At 48.9% G+C, this 5,939-nt stretch overlaps 1 protein-coding gene across 2 annotated transcripts in view; it reads left to right on the forward strand.

Moving 5' to 3' along the window:
* LOC107665194 (bridging integrator 3-like) overlaps positions 1-5,939 on the forward strand; it is a 68,452-nt gene that overhangs the window by 39,303 nt on the left and 23,210 nt on the right. The window lies entirely within an intron of this gene.

A 5,939-nucleotide genomic window follows, 5' to 3' on the forward strand; every position in this document is an offset into this window, starting at 1 on the left:
GACTCTGGCTCCAAATGAATCTCTACTGCGCAGACTCTGGCTCCAAACGAATCTCTACTGCGCTGACTCTGGCTCCAAAAGAATCTCTACTGCGCAGACTCGGGCTCCAAACGAATCACTACTGCGCAGGCTCGGGTGCCAAACGAATCTCTACTGCGCAGACTTTGGCTCCAAATTAATCTCTACTCCGCAGGCTCGGGCGCCAAACGAATCTCTACTGCGCAGACTTTGGCTACAAATTAATCTCTACTGCGCAGACTTTGGCTCCAAATGAATTACTACTGTGCAGACTCGGGCTCCAAACGAATCACTACTGCGCAGACTCGAGCTCCAAACGAATCTCTACTGCTCAGGCTCGGGCTCCAAATAAATCACTACTGCGCTGACTCTGGCTCCAAACGAATCTCTACTGCGCAGGCTCGGGCTCCAAATAAATCACTACTGCGCTGACTCTGGCTCCAAACGAATCTCTACTGCGCAGGCTCGGGCTCCAAATAAATCACTACTGCGCTGACTCTGGCTCCAAACGAATCTCTACTGCGCAGGCTCGGGCTCCAAATAAATCACTACTGCGCTGACTCTGGCTCCAAACGAATCTCTACTGCGCAGGCTCGGGCTCCAAATAAATCACTACTGCGCTGACTCTGGCTCCAAACGAATCTCTACTGCGCAGGCTCGGGCTCCAAATAAATCACTACTGCGCTGACTCTGGCTCCAAACGAATCTCTACTGCGCAGGCTCGGGCTCCAAATAAATCACTACTGCGCTGACTCTGGCTCCAAACGAATCTCTACTGCGCAGGCTCGGGCTCCAAATAAATCACTACTGCGCTGACTCTGGCTCCAAACGAATCTCTACTGCGCAGGCTCGGGCTCCAAATAAATCACTACTGCGCTGACTCTGGCTCCAAACGAATCTCTACTGCGCAGGCTCGGGCTCCAAATAAATCACTACTGCGCTGACTCTGGCTCCAAACGAATCTCTACTGCGCAGGCTCGGGCTCCAAATAAATCACTACTGCGCTGACTCTGGCTCCAAACGAATCTCTACTGCGCAGGCTCGGGCTCCAAATAAATCACTACTGCGCTGACTCTGGCTCCAAACGAATCTCTACTGCGCAGGCTCGGGCTCCAAATAAATCACTACTGCGCTGACTCTGGCTCCAAACGAATCTCTACTGCGCAGGCTCGGGCTCCAAATAAATCACTACTGCGCTGACTCTGGCTCCAAACGAATCTCTACTGCGCAGGCTCGGGCTCCAAATAAATCACTACTGCGCTGACTCTGGCTCCAAACGAATCTCTACTGCGCAGGCTCGGGCTCCAAATAAATCACTACTGCGCTGACTCTGGCTCCAAACGAATCTCTACTGCGCAGGCTCGGGCTCCAAATAAATCACTACTGCGCTGACTCTGGCTCCAAACGAATCTCTACTGCGCAGGCTCGGGCTCCAAATAAATCACTACTGCGCTGACTCTGGCTCCAAACGAATCTCTACTGCGCAGGCTCGGGCTCCAAATAAATCACTACTGCGCTGACTCTGGCTCCAAACGAATCTCTACTGCGCAGGCTCGGGCTCCAAATAAATCACTACTGCGCTGACTCTGGCTCCAAACGAATCTCTACTGCGCAGGCTCGGGCTCCAAATAAATCACTACTGCGCTGACTCTGGCTCCAAACGAATCTCTACTGCGCAGGCTCGGGCTCCAAATAAATCACTACTGCGCTGACTCTGGCTCCAAACGAATCTCTACTGCGCAGGCTCGGGCTCCAAATAAATCACTACTGCGCTGACTCTGGCTCCAAACGAATCTCTACTGCGCAGGCTCGGGCTCCAAATAAATCACTACTGCGCTGACTCTGGCTCCAAACGAATCTCTACTGCGCAGGCTCGGGCTCCAAATAAATCACTACTGCGCTGACTCTGGCTCCAAACGAATCTCTACTGCGCAGGCTCGGGCTCCAAATAAATCACTACTGCGCTGACTCTGGCTCCAAACGAATCTCTACTGCGCAGGCTCGGGCTCCAAATAAATCACTACTGCGCTGACTCTGGCTCCAAACGAATCTCTACTGCGCAGGCTCGGGCTCCAAATAAATCACTACTGCGCTGACTCTGGCTCCAAACGAATCTCTACTGCGCAGGCTCGGGCTCCAAATAAATCACTACTGCGCTGACTCTGGCTCCAAACGAATCTCTACTGCGCAGGCTCGGGCTCCAAATAAATCACTACTGCGCTGACTCTGGCTCCAAACGAATCTCTACTGCGCAGGCTCGGGCTCCAAATAAATCACTACTGCGCTGACTCTGGCTCCAAACGAATCTCTACTGCGCAGGCTCGGGCTCCAAATAAATCACTACTGCGCTGACTCTGGCTCCAAACGAATCTCTACTGCGCAGGCTCGGGCTCCAAATAAATCACTACTGCGCTGACTCTGGCTCCAAACGAATCTCTACTGCGCAGGCTCGGGCTCCAAATAAATCACTACTGCGCTGACTCTGGCTCCAAACGAATCTCTACTGCGCAGGCTCGGGCTCCAAATAAATCACTACTGCGCTGACTCTGGCTCCAAACGAATCTCTACTGCGCAGGCTCGGGCTCCAAATAAATCACTACTGCGCTGACTCTGGCTCCAAACGAATCTCTACTGCGCAGGCTCGGGCTCCAAATAAATCACTACTGCGCTGACTCTGGCTCCAAACGAATCTCTACTGCGCAGGCTCGGGCTCCAAATAAATCACTACTGCGCTGACTCTGGCTCCAAACGAATCTCTACTGCGCAGGCTCGGGCTCCAAATAAATCACTACTGCGCTGACTCTGGCTCCAAACGAATCTCTACTGCGCAGGCTCGGGCTCCAAATAAATCACTACTGCGCTGACTCTGGCTCCAAACGAATCTCTACTGCGCAGGCTCGGGCTCCAAATAAATCACTACTGCGCTGACTCTGGCTCCAAACGAATCTCTACTGCGCAGGCTCGGGCTCCAAATAAATCACTACTGCGCTGACTCTGGCTCCAAACGAATCTCTACTGCGCAGGCTCGGGCTCCAAATAAATCACTACTGCGCTGACTCTGGCTCCAAACGAATCTCTACTGCGCAGGCTCGGGCTCCAAATAAATCACTACTGCGCTGACTCTGGCTCCAAACGAATCTCTACTGCGCAGGCTCGGGCTCCAAATAAATCACTACTGCGCTGACTCTGGCTCCAAACGAATCTCTACTGCGCAGGCTCGGGCTCCAAATAAATCACTACTGCGCTGACTCTGGCTCCAAACGAATCTCTACTGCGCAGGCTCGGGCTCCAAATAAATCACTACTGCGCTGACTCTGGCTCCAAACGAATCTCTACTGCGCAGGCTCGGGCTCCAAATAAATCACTACTGCGCTGACTCTGGCTCCAAAAGAATCACTACTGCGCAGACTCTGGCTCCAAAAGAATCACTACTGCACAGACTCTGGCTCCAAAATAATCTCTACTGCGCAGACTCGGGCTCCAAATGAATCTCTACTGTGCAGACTCGGGCTCCAAACGAATCACTACTGCGCAGACTCTGGCTCCAAATGAATCACATCACTACTGCGCAGACTCTGGCTCCAAACGAATCACTACTGCGCAGACTCTGGCTCCAAGCGAATCTCTACTGCACAGACTTTGGCTCCAAATTAATCTCTATTGCGCAGGCTCGGGCTCCAAATAAATCACTACTGCGCTGACTCTGGCTCCAAATAAATCACTACTGCGCAGACTCTGGCTCCAAATGAATCTCTACTGCGCAGACTCGGGCTCCAAACTAATCTACTGCGCAGACTCTGGCTCAAAACTAATCACTACTGCGCAGGCTCGGGCTCCAAACGAATCTCTACTGCGCAGACTCGGGCTCCAAACGAATCTATGCTATGCAGACTCTGGCTCCAAATGAATCACTACTGCGCAGACTCGGGCTCCAAACGAATCTATGCTATGCAGACTCTGGCTCCAAATGAATCACTACTGCGCAGACTCGGGCTCCAAACGAATCTGTACTGTGCAGTACTGTGACGTCTACTCCAAATTTTTCTATAAATCAGTCGACCGTTAGATATATGCACATGCACACTGCAGAAGTGCAGAGGACTGTTAATTGCACTTAATCTTTAACAAAAAAAAGTGTTAAAAATGTAAGTATTCTAATATATAACATTCTATTCTAATTTTTATAATGCCAAATTGTGCTCTTTGTGAGAAAAAAAAAATCAAAATCGATATTGGTAACCAAACGGTTGACGGTAGCCATTGACTTCCATAGTATTTTTTTTTTTATACTATTGAAGTCAATGGCTACCGTCAACTGTTTGGTTACCAGCATTATTCCAAATATTTTCTTTTGTGCTCAACAGAAGAAAGAAACTCGTACAGATTTGGAACAACTTGAGGGGAGTAAATGATGACAAAATTGTAATTTTTGGGTGAACTATCCCTTTAAGTCTCACAAGTAAAGTGATTTGTGTCTTGTGTGAAATTGCTGAAACTGATGTAAAAGTCACCTGTGCTTTTATTTGGGTTAAGTATGCTGCTTATGTAGGGCGTAGACAATGAGGCAGTTCAGGATTTGGAGCAGAGCTATTTTATCTGTGTTTCAATCCTTTTTTTTTAATGGAAAAAAAAATGATGTTGAACTTCAAATATTTTCCATCTGAGGCATCATCTTCCACTGGACATCTGTCCTGGAACTGATTATGCCTTTTGAATCACTGTTCATTAACAGTCCATATATGTGTGGTCTGAAGATAGTTATGAATGCTGGCTGGAATTGTGTTATTGTCTTTAAACACCTGGAATCAATCTGCGTGTCCTCGGCAGAAAAAATCTGCGCTATTCTATTTCAGTCGGAACCGATATGTTTATTGGGTAACAGAACTACAGCCAGGCTGCTGCAATTAAGGAATATGTGGAAGGTGTGTTAATGACTTTCTTTCAGGTCGCCAGACTTCCTCTCAGCTGCGCGCATTAAAAGCATCGAGCGTTATATGAGAAATGCTCTGACTGCTGCAGGTCTGTCCTGAATGAAAGAGTGCGTCTGGAGGAAAGTTTATTTGGCTGTCCGCCCCTCCCCTCCTCTCTCGCCCCCATGAGTGTTATTCCATGCCTCCGTTCTCTTGTGGGACGGGCCGGAACAGGAAGCAGGCCTTAACGAGCGACTAGGAAGAGGAGTGGGTGCGGAGACACTCCTAACAAACGCCTCTGTGTGTGTGTGTGTTTGAGGATTCTTGGAGTGACTTCTTACTCCACTTTTTTTCCTGAAGGATGTGCTGATTCGTGTTCAATTATATAAGAAATAATTGTATTGTTTTTTTATTACTTTACCCTTGACCACAAAGAGGTTTTGGTCAGCTTTGGTGAAGCCATACAGCTGTTGTGTGTGAAGACAGCGAGTCAGAGGGAGATGGATAGAAAGTGGTGGTGTGTGTGTGTGTGTTTGGTGGCAGGATGGAATGGTTCTCATTTCCGCTGGCTGGTGGGTGTGTGGCGGACGTGTGTGTAGGCTCTTACTGTGGCCTCAAGCCCAGAAACACACACACTCTCATGTACAAGCAAATACTATGAGCACAGTTGAGGCTTTAAACAGCAGAGTAAACCCTGCTCAGCATACACACACTCTTGCTCATACACATGCAAACTTACAGCTGACCACTTCTCTTCCTCAAGCTAACAAATATGACTGCTTGAATGTAACTGGAGGTATTGAACACTGATTCTTGAGTGAATCTCACAATTCTTGAGAAGTATCTAAAGTAGGGGTGGGCAAACTTGGCCCTTCCAGGTCACTTTCCTTCAGAGTTTAGCTCCAACTCTAATCAAACACACCTGAACCAGCTAATCATTGTCTTCAAGACTACTAGAAGGCTACAGGCAGGTGAGTTTTATCAGGGTTGGATCAAATCTCTGCAGGAAAG

Source organism: Sinocyclocheilus anshuiensis, unplaced genomic scaffold (genome assembly GCF_001515605.1).
Source record: "Sinocyclocheilus anshuiensis isolate Anshui unplaced genomic scaffold, SAMN03320099.WGS_v1.1 scaffold691, whole genome shotgun sequence".
Taxonomy (NCBI): domain Eukaryota; kingdom Metazoa; phylum Chordata; class Actinopteri; order Cypriniformes; family Cyprinidae; genus Sinocyclocheilus; species Sinocyclocheilus anshuiensis.